This window comes from Pipistrellus kuhlii, unplaced genomic scaffold, assembly GCF_014108245.1.
Source record: "Pipistrellus kuhlii isolate mPipKuh1 unplaced genomic scaffold, mPipKuh1.p scaffold_m20_p_98, whole genome shotgun sequence".
Classification (NCBI taxonomy): Eukaryota; Metazoa; Chordata; class Mammalia; order Chiroptera; family Vespertilionidae; genus Pipistrellus; species Pipistrellus kuhlii.
In genome coordinates, this window is record NW_023425604.1 from 544,378 (window position 1) to 563,366 (window position 18,989).

At 40.2% G+C, this 18,989-nt stretch overlaps 1 pseudogene; it reads left to right on the plus strand.

The window, feature by feature from the left end:
- Nucleotides 1-18,989, plus strand: part of LOC118714122 — a 142,907-nt pseudogene that overhangs the window by 91,349 nt on the left and 32,569 nt on the right.

The following is an 18,989-nucleotide window of genomic DNA, read 5'->3' on the forward strand; positions in this document are numbered from 1 at the left end:
GACTGCCTAGCTGCCCAGGGCTGGAATGAGGTACAGGGAAGCCTCAAATGGTGGCTGCCCAGCTTCCCAGGGCTGCCTGAGGCTAAGGTAACCAGGTCTGACCGAGGCTTCACTGCCAGAGGTGTGATGGGGACATCACCTTCCCCTGATTGCTGGGTCACTTCTTGCCCCTGAGGGCTCTCGAGGTGTGAGAGTAGGCAGCGTGGGCTGAGGGACATCCTCTTCAGTGCATAAATTTTCTATGTTTATAAAAGTCTAATATGCAAATTGACCTGTGGAAGTTTGATTGGGAGATAGATCACCCACTATGATGTATGCTGACCACTGGAGCTGACACAGAATGAAGGAAGGCTTTGGTTGGATCTGGCAGCTGGGGAAGGGTGGCATGGCCAGCAGCCAGAAGGCCCTTCCATGATCAGCCCTGATCACCTGCCAGGCCTAGGGATCTTACCTGTGTAGGAATTTTGTATACCAGGCCTCTAGTCCTATATAATAAAAGCCAAGAAATCAAATGGAAGAATGACCAGAACAATCAGTTGAGCAGTCATTATGACTCACACTGACCACAGGGATAGGTGCTCATTGCAGAAGCTGCCCCCTAGTGATCAGTGCACTCCTGCAGCAGAAGCAGCTGCTCAGAGGACAGGTCCACAGCTGTTTGGCTATAATCAGCAGTGCTTCTACAGTGGGCCAAGCCCCCTATGTATAAACAAGAAGCCCCATGCACAAATTCATGAATTGGTAAGATCCTTCAGCTGGCCTGGAACTGACCAATTGGGGAGACACTGTGGGAGGTTGGGCTGTGGGGGAGGGACTGCAGGGGTTTAGCCAACTGGGCAGGGATTGGGGAAGGTCTTTAGTGTGTGTCTAGCCTACCTCATCCAGTCCCAATTGGGGCCAAGAAGGGACCCCTGAACCCCAGAAAGGCTTCAGAATGTGTTTGGCCCATCTCACTCAGCCCCAATAGGCTGGGACCCAGTAGCAAGCTAACCTACCAGTCGAAGTGTCTACCTGCTGCTGGTCAATGTGTGTCATAGTGACTGGTGGAATCATCAAATGAACAGTCAGACACTTAGCACATTATGCTTTTATTATATATAAGATTGTGGAAATTTGAAAATACAAATAAAGGAAAGGAAACAATTCATGGCATTCCCTATTAACAGTTTGGTATACTTTGAATTGCTTTTTGGAAATTAGAAAAAATTAGTCATGGTATTTTGAAACTGTAAAAGAGTCACATGAATCCTTTATTAGTCATAAAACATATTGTTAAATGTCTTTGAACCACATTTGAACCTAAGAGAGAGATAGAAACATCAATGAGGAGGAAACATCAACATTGATTGGCTCTCTCTCCTGCACACTTCCTGCTGGAGATTGAGCCCACAATTGTACGTGTGCCCTAACCTGAATTGAATGGCAGTTACTTAGTGCATAGTCCAATGTTTAACCATTAAGATGCACTGGCCACCTGCTTCAAGTTTAATATGTCAAGTTTTTCATTATTGTGTAAGTCTATGTGATATACTATTATATAATCCTATATAATGGAAGTTTAATATGTAAGTAGTCTGGTGTGCTATGACGTGCACTGACTACCAGGGGTGGCGTGGAACATGGCAGGTATTGGCAACACATCGCTAGCAGCAGATAACATATGAGGCATTGCCAGCCCTGACGAGAACGGGACTGCAGTGGGATGGTAGAGCAGGTGATTAGGTGGCAACAAGCCAAGGACGGTACCCAATTGCCATGCTGATTGTCCTGTAGACAGCGACCAGCAAGGATGGCAGGGGGTGTGGCTGTGACCCAACTCCCAGGCACTGAGGGAGCCAGGCTGAAGGCCTGGCTTTGACCCATTGCCCCACAGACAGCAACCAGCATCTGGCAGGCTCTGATCACCCATGCAGGTCTGGTGACAGGGAACTAGGACAGGGAGCTGAAGATGGTGACCAACCTCTTGTGGTATCCAGACAGGGTGCTGCAATCTCTTGCCAGCTACCTAGAGGTGGGAGTGATGGGTATGGAGATGGGTGGTAATGTGGGTTGTCTGCCAAGCTTGCTCTTACTCCATTACCCTACTCCAGATGCCAGGGCTTGTGTACCAGTGGAGGGCCTACTCTCACATGCTGGGCATCCACAAGGACCTCACCTTTCAGCTGCATTGCCTCTTCTGGGAGAACCAAGTCACAGAGGCTGGAACCACAGAGGTTGGTCGAACTTACCATGGATTTGTACAGGAGCCGGTCTGTGAGGCTTGCAGAAGAGAACACGCTGCCCATCCTGATACCAAATCCCATGCTGCACCCTGGCCTGCAGCGTCTGGCCACACTCACCAAATCTCGGCATGGGGACTCTGGTGCTGTGATTCAGGCAGATGGGGGCATTTGTGGGTATTGCCTATAGCCCACAGGTCAGCTAGAATCTGTCCTTCCATGCTAGATGCTCACATTTTAATCATCAGGCAGGCCTAGGTGCTGCATCTGTGCAAAAATTCCACGCATTAAGTCGCTAGTATTATTTACCTATTTTCCTGTTGATTGATCTCAATATTTGATCCTTATTGAGAGCCAATAAGTGTTTATTCTGAAGGAAGAAAAAAAATTTTTTAATAAGTTTTTATTGTTCATATTATTACAAATGTTCCTTCCCCCCCCCACCCCACCATTGCTCTCCTCCACCAGGTTCCCACCCCGCCCTCTGCCCTTTCCCCTCTCCCCATTGTCCTCATCCATAGGTGCACAATTTATGTTCAGTCTCTTCCTACGCCCCCCTCTCCCCTTTTCCCCAAGAATCGTCAGTTCACTCCCCTTCCATACCTCTGATTCTATTATGTTCAACAGTTAATATTGTTCATCAGATTTTTTTAATTTCCTTGGTTTTTAGATTCACTTGTTGATAGTTATGTATTTGTTGTTCATAATTTTTATCTTTGTTTACTTTCTCTTCTGAAAGAACCCCCTTCAGAAATTCATATAATTCTGGTTTGGTGGTGATGAACTCCTTTAGCTTTTTTTTATTAGTGAAGCTCTTTATCTGGCCTTCGATTCTGAGTGATAGCTTTGCTGGGTAGATTATTTTTGGCTGTAGGTTCTTGCTATTCATCACCTTGAATATTTCTTGCCATTCCCTTCTGGCCTGCATGGTTTCTGTTGAGAAGTCAGCTGACAATCGTATAGGTGCTCCTTTATAGGTAACTACCTTCTTTGCTCTTGCTTCTTTTAATATTCTCTCTTTGTCTTTTGCTCTTGGAATTTTAATAATGATGTGTCTCGGTGTGGTCCTCTTTGGATTCCTTTTGTTTGGAGTTCTGTGCGCTTCCTGGACTTGTAAGTCTAATTCTTTCACCAGGTGGGGGAAGTTTTCTGTCACTATTTCTTTCAGTATGTTTTCAATATCTTGCTCTCTCTCATCTTCTGGGACCCCCATAATTCTGATGTTGGTTCGTTTGAAGTTGTCCCAGAGGTTTCTTACATTATCTTCAACTTTCTGGATTCTCTTGCCTTCTTGCTTCTGTGGAGGAGTGTCTTCTGGCTCTTTATGTTCCAAATCTTCTACTTGATTCTTGCAATCTTCCCTTCTGTTTTTAGGACTCAGTAAAATATTTTTTATTTCAGACAATGTATTCTTTATTTCTTGTTGATCCCTTATCATTTCTTGTTGACTCCTTATTAATTCTAGTTGATCTCTTTTCATATCCTCATAGGCCTTATCCATCTTTTCTAGGAAATTCTTGAAAAACCTTATAAGCGTAGATTTGAACTCTATATCCAGACGCTTTTTGTCCTCCATTTCTTTCGTTTGTGATCTATTTTGTTGTCGCATTTCTCAGTTACAGATGGGACAGGGTTTCAGGGTGGAGCCTGGAGCTTTGGCTTCTGTCAGCCCCGCCCTATGCCGGTCCTTCAGTGCTCGCTGCTGCCGGCGCCTCTGAGAGAAAGGTGCCCTCGATTTTCGCCTGCTGCCAAACAGTCTAGTCTCTCCCCCAATGAGCCCAGTATTGGGGTTCAGTTCAGTTGGAAGTGGAGTTGGAGGTGGCGTTCAGAGCAGTCTGGAGCCCGTCTCCTTCCCATCAGGGCAATCCCACGGCTCAGCCGACCATCCCTTCTCTGCGCGCAGTGTGCTCGCCTCCGGGTCCTCCTTTTGCAGCTTCCCCGGGGCTCCTTATGGCTGAGCCTGAGTCCCCAGGGTCTGGCCCAGAACTGGGGTTCAGAGCAGTCGGGGGCCCAGCACAGTCGGAGTTTTATCTCCTTTCCGCTCAGGAACGCCCGCCAGGCACTCGGCCTCCCTCCTCTCCGGCTCCGTCCTCTCCGCGCCGCGTCTCCGTACCTTGGCTTTTCCAGCTCCTCCGCGCCTCCTTCTGGTTTTCTCCTTGCTTCTCGCTGTAGAATTTCCAGTCAGTCAACCTTCCTGTAGTTCTGGGCAATGTCCGTTTTATATTTTAGTTGTTTTTTATTGAAATTGTTGTGTGCGGCTGCGGCTAGGTGTTCACCTGGGCGCAGCCATCTTGGATCCTCTCTGAAGGAAGAAATTTTAGTTTTATATATTTGAAACTGGATTGTGGTTCTACCAACTAATAGACTAGTGAGAGAACTAGTTATTTATGTCTGCACTTTTTTATTAGGTTATTACTAGTTTACATATCTTCACTTTTTTATTAGATTATTACTGTTAATACATAATTACTAAATAATATATAATCCCTCTGAGGTATGACAATCCAGTTTATGCCTCCATTTCTCTGAGTCTATTTTGGTTCATTAGTGTATGTTGTTCATTATATTCCAAATATGAATGTGATATTTATCTTTCTTTGGCTTATTTTGCTTATCATAATGTGCTCTAGTTGTATTTTTAATTTTTTTTTCATTTTTACAGCTATGTAGTATTCATTGTGTAGATGTACCACAGCTTTTTAATCTATGCATCTGCTAATGGACACTTACACTGTTTCCAAATCTTAACTATAGTAAATTGTGCTGCTATGAACATAGGGGTGTGTATATCATTTCTGAGATATATTCCTTGGGATATATTCCTAAAAGTGGAATCACTGGGTCAAATGTAAGTTCTATTTTAACATTTTGAGGAAATTCCATATCGTCTTTCACAGTGGCTGTACTAATCTGCATTCCCACAGGCGGTGCATGAGGGTTCCCTTTTCTCAACATTCTTCCCAGCACTTGGTATTTGTTGACAATAGCCATTCTGAAAGGAGTAAGATGGTATCTCATTGTCGTTTTGATTTGCATTTCTCAGATGATTAGTGACTTTGAGCATTTTTTTATGTTTCTTTTTAAAAAAAAGAATTTATTGTTCAGGTTATTACAGTTGTTCCTCTTCTCCCCACCCCATAGCTCCCACCTCACCCTCTGCCCTTACCCCTTACACTGTCCTCAACCAAGGGTGCACGATTTTTGTCCAGTCTCTTCCCGCACCCCCCAGCGCCACTTTCCCCCCAGGATTGTCAGTCCACTGCCTTTCTATGCCCCTGGTTCTATTATATTCACCAGATTATTCTGTACATCATATCTTTTATTCACTTGCTTCTTAGATACACTTGTTGACAGATATGTACCGTATTTTTTGGACCATAAGACGCACTTTTTTCCCCCCAGAAGTGGGGGGGGGGGGGGGGGGGGGGGGGGAAAGTCCCTGCGTCTTATGGTCCAAATATAGCCTACACATATACTTCAAAAAAAAAGTTTTTTTACTTGCCCGGCTCTGTGTGGTCTCTGTGTGCTTGCCCGGCTCTAAAATGGTTCTAAATGCTGCTGTTTACTTTACAGGGTTGATTACATGTGTTTATGACTGTGATGTTGGGTTTTAATGCACATAAAATATTTTAGGACACTATTTGTTTCAGAATCTTTTTTTCTTCATTTCCCTTCTCTAAAAACTGGTGCGTCTTATGGTCCCGAGAGTCTTATGGTCCGAAAAATACGGTATTTGTTGTTCATAATTTTTATTTTTACCTTTTTCTTCTTCTTCCTCTTTTTTTTTTTTTAAAGATTTTTAAAAATATATATTTTATTGATTTTTTACAAAGAGGAAGAGAGATGGATAGAAAGCCAGAATCATTGATGAGAGAGCTGCCTCTTGCACACCCCTTACTGGGGATGTGCCCACAACCCAGGTACCTGTCCTTGACCAAAATTGAACCTGGGACCTTTTGGTCCGCAGGCTGATGCTCTATCCACTGAGCCAAACCGGTTTTGGCTTCTTCCTCTTCTTAAATAATACCTTTCAGCATGTCATATAATCCTGGTTTGGTGGTGATGTACTCCTTTAGCTTTTTCTGATCTGTGAAGCTTTTTATGTGCCCTTCAATTTTGAATAACTGCTGAGTAGAGTAATCGTGGTTGTAGGTTCTTGCTTTTCATCACTTTGAATATCTTGCCACTCTTGTCTAGCCTGCCTAGTTGCTGTTGAGAAATCAGCTGACAGTCATATGGGTACTTCCTTGTAGGTAAATAACTATTTTTCTCTTGCTGCTTTCAAGATTCTCTTTTTGTTTTTTGCTCTAGGCATTTTAATTATGATGTGTTTTGGTGTGGTCCTTTTTGGTTTCCTTTTTGTTTGGGGTTCTTTGTGCTTCACCAACTGGGGGAAATTATCTGTCATTATTTCTTCAATTTTCAGTATCTTGCTCTCTCTCTTTTTTCTGGAACCCCAATAATTTGGATTTAGTACGCTTGAAATTGTCCCAAAGGCTCTTTATACTGCCTTCATATTTTTGTATTCTTTTTTCTTTTTGCTTTTCCAGTTGGTTGTTTTTTGCTTCTTTGTATTTCAAATCTTTGACTTGATTTTTGCAATACTCTAGTCTGCTGTTGGATCTCTGTATATTATTTTTTTATTTCAGACAGTATATGCTTAATTTCTAATTGGTCCTTTTTCATATCCTCGAGGGTTTCACTAAATTTATCAGCCTTTTCTAGAAAATTCTTGAAAAACCTTATAACTGTGGTTTTGAATGCTATATCCAGTAGTTTACTTTCCTCCATTTCTTTCATTTGTGACCTGTTTCTTTGTCTCCACATTTTGACTGCTTCCCTGTGTTGCTAGAGTGGCCTTGTGTACTAGGTGTTTTATAGGGCCCAGTGGCTTAGCCTCCTCAGTTACCTGAGGTGGACACTAGGTGCATCCCTTTGTGAGCTGTGTGCACAGTCTTGTTATAGTTAAGCCTTGATTATTTATTGTTGGTATCCCTGGGAGGAATTGACCTTCAGGCTAATAGAATATGAGGATCAGTTGTCTACAATTGGAGAACTTCTGTGCTGGAGACACTTTTATGAGTTAAGACTTGCTTCAGTGGGGCTTTGGTGCTTACGAAGTCTGCCCCCTGACTGTGTCCCTTATGGATCTGAAGAGTTGTATTCTTGATGATCCTACTCTGACACCTGGGTACACTGGATCTTGAATCTCCAAGGAGACAAAAATTTAGCCTCTGTCTGAGGCCATTCTGCAGGAGCTACAGAAAGATCTACAGATTCCTCTTCTTTGTATTTTGGAGGGGGCCAGATGAGGTCAAGCTGTGAAGCAATGCAATCTGCTGTGGGGCGTTGGCCCTACTTTTGGATGTTCTGGGTTTCTAATTCAGCTGCAGTTTGATAGGTAAGTTTATATTTAAAAGGACCAGTCCATTCATCTACAAAATCCTTTGTGCACAGCTTGGATGGGGCTAAGTCTTAGAATGGAGCAAACAGCAATGGCTTCCCATCAGCCTTGCCCTGTGAGGTCCCCAGTTCTCAATGTCCCTCTGTAATTATTGCAGGTACCTCTGAGAGAATGCCACACTCGAATTCAGCCCACTGCCAGACAGACTATAGTTTTTTCCTGTATGAGTCTGGGTCCCCAGAGTCTCACCCAGAAATGAAGTTCTGAGCAGCCAGGAGCTTGTGTCTCCCTCCCACTTGAGAAAGCCAGTTGTGCATTCAGTTGCCAGCCCTCTTTGTGTGCACGCCTTAGTAATATGCCTTTTGCACCTCTTCTGAATCTCAGTTGTTTTTTTCTTGCCTTCTAGTTGCAGAATTTCCACTCAGCCAGTCTTCCTGTAGTTCTGGATGATGTCCATTTTGTCTTTTAGTTGTAGTTTTGAAGTTGTTTTGTGAGGCGGCAAGTTTGGCCTTCTGAATGTCCATTTTGGAGAAGTGCCTATTTAGGTCCTTTTTCCTAAATTAGAATTAGAATTAGAATATTTAATTAGAATGTTTGTCTTCCTTTTAATAAGTTGAATGAGATTCCTATAAATTTTGGAAGTTAACCCCTTATTATATGTATCATTGGCAAATATGTTCTTCCATGCACTGGGCTATCTTGTTATTTTGTTGATAGTTTATTTTGCTGTGCAGAAGCTTTTTATTTTGATACTAGAGGCCCGATACATGAAATTGGTGCATGGGGGTGTCCCTGAGCCCAACCTGCACCCTCTCCAATCTGGGAGCCCTCAGGGGATGTCCTTCTGATAACTTAGGCCCACTCCCCATGGTTCTTTGCTCTCTGCAGAGCTTGCCTGCTTCCACACTGCAGCGACAGCCAAACAGGCCATTCTGGTGCTATCTGCAGGTTGTGCTTCACTGTTCTCAGGTTGCTGAGGCTGTGCTGGGTGCTGCTTGTAACCACACTTGCTTGCTCTTGAGTCACCGTGGCAACTATGAAGCAGGCCATATTGTGAGCTGCCTCCTCACTGCTGTCAGTCTCCATGGAGATGAGGTTAATTTGCATACTCACTCCTGATTGGCTGGAGGCATCCTGAAGTGATGGTCAGTTTGCATATTTCTTTTTTATTAGTGTAGATAATCCTATTGGTTTAATTTCTTCTTAGTTTATATTGTCCTAGGAGATGTATTCCTAAAGATTGCTATAAGTAAAATCTAAAATTTTGCTGCTAATGGCTTTTAGTAGAATTGTGATGGTTTCACATCTTATATTTAAGTCCTTTATCCATTTTGAGTTTATTTTTGTGTATTGTGTAAGTTAGTGGTCTAGTTTCATTTGTTTGCATGTATCTGCCCAATTTTTTCAGCACCATTTATTAAAGAGACTGTGTTGACTCCATTGTATGTTCATGCCTCCTTTTTCAAATATTAATTGAGCATAGTAGCTTGGATCTATTTCTGGGTTCTCCCTTCTATTCCACTGGTCTATATGTCTGTTCTGGTGCCAGTACCAGGCTGTTTGGAGAACAGTGACCTTGTAATACAGCTTGATATCTGGTACTGAGATCTCTTCTACTTGTTCTTCTTTCTTAGGATTACTGCTGCTATTCAGGTTTTTGAAGGCCTGGCTGGGTGGTGGTGATGCTGGGCTCCTAGTCGCAATAGCTCTCACCTTCAAGATCAACATTCTTTTTTTAAATAAAAACTCTCAATAATGTAGAATTAAAAGAATCATACTTCAACATAATAAAAGACTTATACACCATACTTACACCTGAGTTCATACTTAGTGAGCAAAAACTAAAACCATTTATCCTAAGAATAGGAACAAGACAAGGCTGGCCACTTTTAGCATTTCTGTTCAACATAGTGCTTAAAGTGATAGCCATCGGAGAGGAAATAAAAGACATCCAAATTGGTGAAGAAATAAAACTAATTTTTTTGCAGGTGACATTATAAGGTACATAGAAAAACCTTAAAGTTGTCATTAAAAACTGCTATTTTTATTTATTTTTATTATTTTAAATATATTTTATTGATTTTTTACAGAGAGTGGAGAGAGGGATAGAGAGCTAGCAACGTCTATGAGAGAGAAACATCAACCAGCTGCCTCTCGCACAGCCCTACTGGGGATGTGCCCGCAACCAATGTACATGCCCTTGACAGGAATCGAACCTGGAACCTTTCAGTCCGCAGACCGACGCTCTACCAGTGAGCCAAACCGGTTTAGGCAAAACTGCTAGTTTTAATAAATGAATTCAGCAATGTAGCAGGATGCAAAGTTAACACCCAGAAATCTATTGCATGGTGCATAAAAATTTGTGCACTCGCAGGATTCCTTAGCCTGTCCTGCACTCTTATGCCATCTGGGAACTTTTGGGGGATATCCACCTGGCAACTTATGCCCACTCCACAAGGAAAAAGGCCTAAGCTGGCAGTCATACATCCCTCTGGAAGCCTGGGAGGTCTTGGGGGTTGTCCGACAAATAGCTTAGGACAGATCAAGCCTAAGCCATTAGTCGGACATCCTTAGCACTGCCATGGAAAGGCTCCCACCACTGTCCTGGCCAGCCATGAGTTATAGCTGAGTGGTGCTACCCCTGTGAAAGCACACTGACCAGCAGGGGTCAGCTCCTGCATTGAGTGTCTGGTCCCTAGAGGTCACTGCATGTTATAGCAATCAGTCATTCCTTTTGTCCCCTGTTAGGGTCAATTTGCACATTATCCTTTTATTATATAGGATTTTTATATAGGATAATGAACTCTCAGAAAGGGAAACTAAACCAACAATCTCCTTTACCATTGAAAAAAAAATTGAGATATTTTGGAATAAACATAACCAAGAAGATAAAAGACCTGTATTCAGCCCTAACCAGTTTGGCTCGGTTGATAGTTGACTTGTGGACTCAAGAGTCCCGGGTTCAATTCTAGTCAAGGGCATGCACCTTGGTTGCAGGCATATACCCAGTAGGGGGTGTGCAGGAGGCAGCTGATTGATATTTCTTTCTCCTTAATGTTTCTAACTCTATCTCTCTCCCTTCCTCTCTGTAAAAAAACAATAATTACATTAAAAAAATATTCCTTTAAAAAGACCTGTATTCAGGAAAACTACAGGACATTGAAAAAACAGAGGAGGACAGAAACAAAAAGAAGAATATACCCTGCTAATGGATTAGTATAATCATCATTAAAATGTCCATACTACCCAAAACAATCTATAAATATAATGTAACCCCCAATTAAAATACCAATAGTATGTTTCACAGATCTAGAACAAACTCTCCAAAAATTCATCTAGAATAGAAAAAGACCCAGAATTAGCTTTAGCAATCCTGAGAAATAAGAACAACGTTGGGAGTTTCACAATGTCAGATATCAAGGTATATTACCCAGTGATGGTTCTCAGAACAGCCTGGTACTGGCTAAAGAAGAGAAATAAGTCCAATGGAACAGAAAAGAAACACAGAAATTGACACAAAACAATACGTTCAGTGTGCATTCTTAATATTTTTATCAGTTTACATTTTCATGTTTCACGTAGATTTAGTCACATGTATACCTTTTGTTTGTTTACCCTTCTTGAAACACCAATTTTTTTGTGTGTTTTTTGTTATTCCCATAGTAAATTCTTTCAAAATTTTGCAAATTGAGATTTAATTGTTTTTTATTTGACAAAAAAAATATTCCTTTAACTTTATTCTTAAAAAGGTATTTTTTCTGGCAATGTACAAATCTGGCTTGGGAGTTACTTTCTTTCAGAACATTAAAAATAATTGGTATAGAACTTAGAAGATGGCTGCACCCAGGTGAACACCTAGCCGTAGCCACACACAACAATTTCAATAAAATACAACTAAAATATAAAACGGACATTGCCCAGAACTACAGGAAGGTTGACTGACTGGAAATCCTACAGCAAGAAGCAAGGAGAAAACCAGAAGGAGGCACAGAGGAGCTGGAAAAGCCCAAGGTACAGAGACACGCAGCTCGCAGAGAGGACGGAGCCAGAGAGGAGGGGGAGGCAGAGTGCCTGGCGGGCGTTCCCTAGCAGAAAGGAGATGAAACTACGACTGTGCTGGGCCCCTGACTGCTCTGAACCCCAGTTCTAGGCCAGACCCCGGGGACTCAGGCTCAGCCATAGGGAGCCGGGCTGTAAGGTGGAACCCCGGGGAGCGGCAAAAGGAGGTCCCGGAGGCGCGCACACTGCACGCAGAGAAGGGACGGTCGGCTGAGCCGTGGGATTGCCCTGACGGGAAGGAGACATGGGCTCCAGACTGCTCTGAATTCCACCTCCAACTCCACTTCCAACGGAACTGTACCCCAATACCGGGCTCATTGGGGGAGAGCATAGACCGTTTGGCAGCAGGCGAAAATCGAGGGCACCTTTCTCTCAGAGGTGCTTTGCAGCGATTACTGAAGGACCCTGAGACACAGGAGCCGCATAGGGCGGGATTGACGGAAGCCAAGGCTGTAGGCTCCACCCTGAAATCCCGTCCCATCTGTAACTGCGAAATGCGACAACAAAATAGATCACAAACGAAAGAAATGGAGGACAAAAAACGACTGGATATAGAGTTGAAATCTACGCTTATAAGGTTTTTCAAGAATTTCCTAGAAAAGACGGATAAGACCTATGAGGATATGAAAAGAGATCAACTAGAATTAATAAGGAGTCAAAAAGAAATGATAAGGGATCAACAAGAAATAAAGAATACATTGTCTGAAATAAAAAATATTATACAGAGTCCTAAAAACAGAATGGAAGATGGTAAGAATCAAGTAGAAGATTTGGAACATAAAGAGCCAGAAGACACTTCTCTGCAGAAGCTAGAAGGCAAAAGAATCCAGAAAATTGAAGATAATGTAAGAAACCTCTGGGACAACTTCAAACGAACCAACATCAGAATTATGGGAGTCCCAGAAGATGAGAGAGCAAGATATTGAAAACATACTGAAAGAAATAGTGACAGAAAACTTCCCCCACCTGGTGAAAGAATTAGACTTACAAGTCCAGGAAGCACACAGAATCCCAACAAAAGAAATCCAAAGAGGACAACACCAAGACAAATCATAATTAAAATTCCTAGAGCAAAAGACAAAAAGAGAATATTAAAAGCAGCAAGAGCAAAGGGATTTACCTATAAAGAAGCACCTATACGATTGTCAGCTGACTTCTCAACAGAAACCATGCAGGCCAGACGGGAATGGCAAGAAATATTCAAGGTGATGAATAATAAGAACCTACAGCCAAAAATACTCTACCCAGCAAAGCTATCACTCAGAATCGAAGGTCAGATAAAGAGCTTCAGTAAAAAAAAAAAAAAAAAGCTAAAGGAGTTCACAACACCAAACCAGAATTATATGAATTTCTGAAGGGGGTTCTTTCAGAAGAGAAAGTAAACAAAGATAAAAATTATGAACAACAAATATGTAACTATCAACAAGTGAATCTAAAAACCAAGGAAATTTTAAAAATCTGATGAACAATATTAACTGTTGAATATAATAGAATCAGAGGTATGGAAGGGGAGTGAACTGACGATTCTTGGGGAAAAGGGGAGAGGGGGACGTAGGAAGAGACTGAACATAAACTGTGTACCTATGGATGAGGACAATGGGGAGTGGGGAAAGGGCAGAGAGTGGGGTGGGAACCTGGTGGAGGAGAGCAATGGTGGGGGGGAGGGGAAAGGAACATTTGTAATAATATGAGCAATAAAAACTTATTTAAAAAAAACAAAAATAATAATTGGTATATTCTCACCTTTGAGACATTAATTGTAAATATTACATTAATTTATATGTACTTTAAACTGTTTTTCTTTTCTCATTGCTATAAGATCTCTCCTTGATGTGATTTTTTTTTATACTGTGTTTCTCAAAACTGAGGATTCAATTTTCATCAATTCTAGAAAATTCTTGGGCATTAACCTATCCAATATAACTTCTTTCTACCTTAAAGCTGTCTAAGAATGTTGGAATGTTCTTATTCCAACATCATCTTCATGATTTTTAATGTTTCACATTTCCTTTTTTTCTCTTGCCCCTGAGTTCTCAGTAATTTATTAAAAGTAATTTAAAATTTACCAATTTTCTTAAAAGTTAATTACTCTTCAGGTTTCTAATATTAATTATATATATATATATACATATATATATATATATATATATATATATATATATATATATATATATATTAGAAACCTGAAGAGTAACAGTGGTCCAAGAGTAAGTAATAAATATATATATTTATTTATATCTTTTAGAATTTTCTGGTTAAGATTAAGGAAAATTTTCTTTTTCCTGCTTCTTTTGCTGTGTTTTGTTTTGTAATATATTGATGAATATACTGTCTATACTTTTATTTGTTGTGTTTGTGTAGTTTCATGTTTTCTCAAAAATTTTTCAGTCATTGCACTTCCACCAATCATATTTTCTGTTAATGACTGAGGATACAACAATTCAAAACTCTAATCTACTTTTTACTTGGCATGTTTTTGTAAGTACGTATTCTGGTTTAAATTTCCCTGATGACAAGTAATGGATCAGAACACTGAGGAACATTTGGTTTGTTTTGTTCTCTTACAGAGGCAGGAAAGTATATTGACTATGTTTAGAGGTTTCTTTTTCCAATATTCTTTAGTTTACTAAATGTTAATTTGTTTGACAGTAAAATTAATAGGAAATATCAAAACTTTAGGTTGAGATCTCTATCTTAAGTTTGGCCAGCAAAACCATTAAGGATCCAAATCAAACAATAGTTTTAGAACTTTCATTTGTAAAACACTTTAATTATTTTAGGTTTTATACTCTTTTATAAAAAACATATATATTATTGATTTTATACAGAGAGGAAGGGAGAGAGAGAGTTAGAAACATCGATGAGAGAGTCATCGATCAGCTGCCTCTTGCACACCCCCTACTGGAGATATGCCCACAACCAAGGTACATGCCCTTGACCAGAATCGAACCCAAGACCCTTCAGTCCCCAAGCCGACGCTCTATCCATTGAGCCAAACCGGTCCCGGCTAGGTTTTATACTCTTAAATATTTCTTCTATTTTGCAATCTTTATGATTTCTCTGAATACTTAACTACAATGTAGTATAAAATTAAAGTTATATATATATATATATATATATATATATATATATATATATATATATATATATATACACACACATATATATATATGTACTTCGGAATTTTTGAAGAATATTTTCAGTAATACAATTGATAAGTATAATTTTGTCATTTTTATAGCTTCTATTGAGGTATTTTATTTCCTCTGGCTGTTTTGGCTGTTGCTTCTAAAACAATGAAATTGTTTCTAATGGTGTCTGTTAAGCATTAAATAGGATGGATATATTGTATATTAAAGTTTCATTCATTTAAACCATTTTAGAGGTGTTTTTTTTTTAATTAGGAATGGATGCACTATTCAGATAGCATTCATTGTTATTTACTTTTATCATTCCATATTTTTGTATAATTTGATGGTTTATGTCATTCTGTATACATCTGGCTTAGTTTGCTTTTCTTTATCTAATACTGAACCATCAAATCTCTGAACTGACAGGAGTATGCAACCAGTGCTTGGAACCTGAATGTGATTCCAGTGCTGGATCAGTCTATTCTTTGCCACATCAATGCAGACATCTCAGGCAAAAAGGTACCATGGCTGTATGTTGGCATTGTTTTCTCAGAATTTTATTGGCATAGTAAGGATCACTGGAGTTACTCCATCAACTGCCTACACTGTTGAACAGAACCCAATGGCTGGAATAAACCTCAAGGCTCACTTAATATTTCCAAACTTTTATATATACTCGTACCTGAGCAAGGGTGAGCCAAAGACCTGGTATGGGGGTGCCCTCACTGACAGCAGAGCATTTGGAGCAGGTTGACACCAGAGTTGTTTGATAGCAAGCCTGACCTTCTACATCAACTTGTTACCCTGATGAATCCCAACACTCTCAGGATCCATGGTGTTCCTGTAAGTATCTGGAAATAAAGGGCAAAAGGAGTTTAATCCTGCTTGAGGGTGAGGAAGGAATGAGGAAGACCTTGTTTTGAGGGAATAAAGTTACATGCATTTTGATGTGGAGACAAGCTTACTCTCATATTTCTCTTTCCCTTTCTGTGTTACCGTGAAGCTGCTAACCTATACAGATCATTTAAATATCATAATGAGTAAGAGAAAGAAAAGATGAGATATTTATTTAATAATATAAAAGCTGAAACATGGATTTGCCCTTTTAATCTGTCTCCCAGTCTATTATTAGTCTTCTGTTTATAAGGTGTAAATTCCAATTTCATAAAGCCATGGGAGTCTAGGAGTGGTTTCAGACTAGGGAATTTCCAGGATTGACTTTTAACAGCCAGTTTTGTAAAAGAGAGTGAATAAACCCTAATATCTATAAGAAAACTAACATACACTATGGGACACACTATACTTTTTTTTTTTTTTTTTTTTTTTTTATGAACTTCTTTAAGATCTGGGCTAATCTCTGCTCAACTTTTTATCACTTTTTTGTCCACTTCCCTTAGATTCTCCATTTGTACAAATTGGAGTTGGCATCTGTAAGGCTTCCTTTTGTTTATGAAATTTTATCAGTTTTTTCTTGGATTTTTAACTTCTTTTCTTAATATAGTGGGGAATTTGCCCTTGCCAGTTCCCTCAGTGATTAGAGCATCAGTCCTTGGATCAAAAGGGTTTGAGGTTTGATTCCTGGTAAAGGGCATGCACCTCCATTGTAGTTTCAGTCCCTGGCATTAACAAGAGGCAACCAATTAATGTCTCTCTCTTATGATGATGTTTCTCTCTCTTCCCCTTACCCTTATTATATAAAAATAAATAAATAAAAAACTTTTGAATATTGGTGATAGAGAAATCATTTAGGTATCTAGTTATATCATTTGTCTTGCCTCATGATTTTTGTTCAGTTTTTTCCCCTCCCACATATACTCAACACACTCTTAATCATATCCAGGACTAGAATTATTGTAGTATATTTTGTCTAGACTGCCTAATTTGGTGTTATTCACTACATTTTTTTAAAAATCTATTTTACTACTAGCTATATTATAAAAATCCATTGATTGGAATGCAGTACAATCAAACAACTGGTCACCAGGAGGTGCATTGATGGATTCCACAGCAGCATTGGCGGGACTCTGGGTCCCCTGGTGGCAGTGGTGACGGGTGGGACTCTGGCTCCTGCAGCAGCTGGACTTTAGGTCTTACACAATTTCATGCTTTGGATCTCTAGTAAAGTTAATAATAACATCTCCACATTTTAAAAAAATCTTTATCATACCAGAGGAGGATATTTTTTCCATTGGTTTTTAGAGAGAAGGAAAAGGAGGAGCTACGGAAATGGATAAAAAACGTCTATGTGAGAGAAATACTAATTGGTTGCCTTCTGCTCATTCCTTTATTGGGGCTGGTGAGAGGGCAGGGCAGGGCAAAGACAAACTCCTCACTCCACTGTGGGGCAGGGCGAAGTTATCCTCCATTTTGTAACTGAACCCTAGCCCTCACCCAACCAATCAGGGTCAGCCGAGGCAGTGACATCACCACCGACTGGAGTAAAACCCCAGGGCTTGGCGAAGTTCGCTCTCTCTTTGGTCATGCTGCCGGTGTGAGTGGGACAGAGCCCATGCTATCATGGAAAAGGCTCTTTGGTTTATTGCATCAGACTCTGCTGCCTGGTGGTCCTTGGGGATTACGAAGTCTGGGCATAACAGCTGGGAATTAAACCTGCAACTGAGGTGTGTGCTCTTAACTGGGTATCAGACCCTCAGACCCTCTGACTAATACTCTAAGCACTGAGCAAAACTGGCCAGGGCAATATCCCTATTTTTATATATTATCTTAATAATTTGAGTCTTGCTGAAACCAGTTTGGCTCAGAGGATAGAGCATAAGTCTGCAGACTAAAAGGTCCCAGGTTTGATTCAGGTCAAGGGCATGTACATTGGTTGCAGGCACATCCCCAATGGGGGGCATGCGGAAGGCAGCTGATGGATGTTTGTCTCTCATTGATGTTTCTAACTCCCTATCCTTCTCCCTTCCTCTCTGTGAAAAATCAATAAAATATATTTTAAAAAATAATAATTTGAGTCTTTCATCATTGTCTTACTAAGTGTTCACTTTTGTTCATCATTTCTTACTAAGTGTTCACAATTTTTTTTCATTATTATAGGGAGCTAGATTTTGGTTTTTTGATTATTGGTTATTTTTCTTTTGTACTTTTCATTTGTCTTCTTCCTGAATTGACCTTTTAATCAAAATGTAATACCATTTTGTATCTCATAATAACTTAACTTAATAACTTAAGTTTTTACTTAAGTAATTGGCTCAGATGGCAAATTCAGTTGGTTAGAGCACTTTTATGTTATGCCAGTCAGGACACATACAAGAATCAACCAGTGAATTTATTCTATACACTGACTGGCCAGGTTATTATGACCACCTGATGTTTGTAGGAAAATTAGGTATAATTTTGCAATGAAATTGCTAGAGGGCCAGACCATTATAAATTGGGAAGCAGGTTTACCAAGACAGTAGAAGTAATTTTTTTCTGAAGATATGGGTAAACAACATGACTTAATGAAATATAGTGGCAACCATATTTTGGTAAAAATTGCTGTTTGAATTTCAACCCTTCTAGTTTGGCCCCTGCATCTGATTAAAACACTGGGCACTTACCTCAGCTTCCAGGTGAAGACCTGGAGGCTAAGGCAATTTTCTCTTGCCTGGGACCAGGCCCACAGGAGATTGATTCCCACTGACCCACCACTCCCCTTTTCCCCGAGAATTGTCAGTTCACTCCTCTCCCATATCTCTGATTCTATTATAATCAACAGTTAATATTGTTCATCAGATTTTTTAATTTCCTTGTTTTTTTTAATTAATAAACTTTTATATTTTTAAGAATAAATTTTAAAATCTAATAATTTTAAACCTTTTTTTTCTGCCCTCTGAATTGAGAAGCAAACTTGTTTACATGTAAACTTGCCCTTGAGCTATTGAAAGGCATAGCCATTCAAATGTAAATGAACACATTGTTTAAAGATAGTTTCAGGGATAGAAACTGTAGATAATCTTTAGAGTCTAACTGCTGAGCTCTGCTTCTGTGTCATCACTATTGCAAGATAGGGCCACATTCCAATGTACCAACCCTGTGGGCTGTCCCGAGTCTTTAGAATTTAGTCTTTAGGATTTTAGGAACAAAAGGAAAATTCCTGCGGTTTAAACCTTTAAAAGGAATTGCCTACCCCTGAAACTGGCAGTCATTTGGAGTCCACCTGTGTGTGATGCTCTT